Genomic DNA, 446 nt, shown 5'->3' on the forward strand with positions numbered 1-446 from the left:
TTGGATCGAGAAGACGTACGACTACTTCCTCTACGTCGTGTCATCGCTTCCGCAGTCGGTCTGCGTTGGGTACGTAGACAATACTCTCCCCTCGTTGCTATGCATCACATGATCTTGCGTGTGCGTAGGAAAATTTTTGAAATTACTACGAAACCCAACAATAACTATTGTATATATGTAGCCGGTAGTGTCGGATAGATATACGAGAACTTGTTGTTCGAGCAATCTCTCGGAGAAGGAGAGGTGGTCGATATCACTTCTCTCTGTATGAATATATGTTCATGACGATCTTCTGTTTCCTTCGTTTGCTTACTAGCTAGCTAGCGTGTCTAGTCCTCTCTATACGTATGTATAGTACGTAGCGTCGACCAAGCACGGACATAAGAGAGGACACTTCTCTCTATTAATTATAGCTAGTTAACACAATATATGAAACACCTAAATTA

This window comes from Triticum dicoccoides, chromosome 2A (genome assembly GCF_002162155.2).
Source record: "Triticum dicoccoides isolate Atlit2015 ecotype Zavitan chromosome 2A, WEW_v2.0, whole genome shotgun sequence".
NCBI lineage: Eukaryota > Viridiplantae > Streptophyta > Magnoliopsida > Poales > Poaceae > Triticum > Triticum dicoccoides.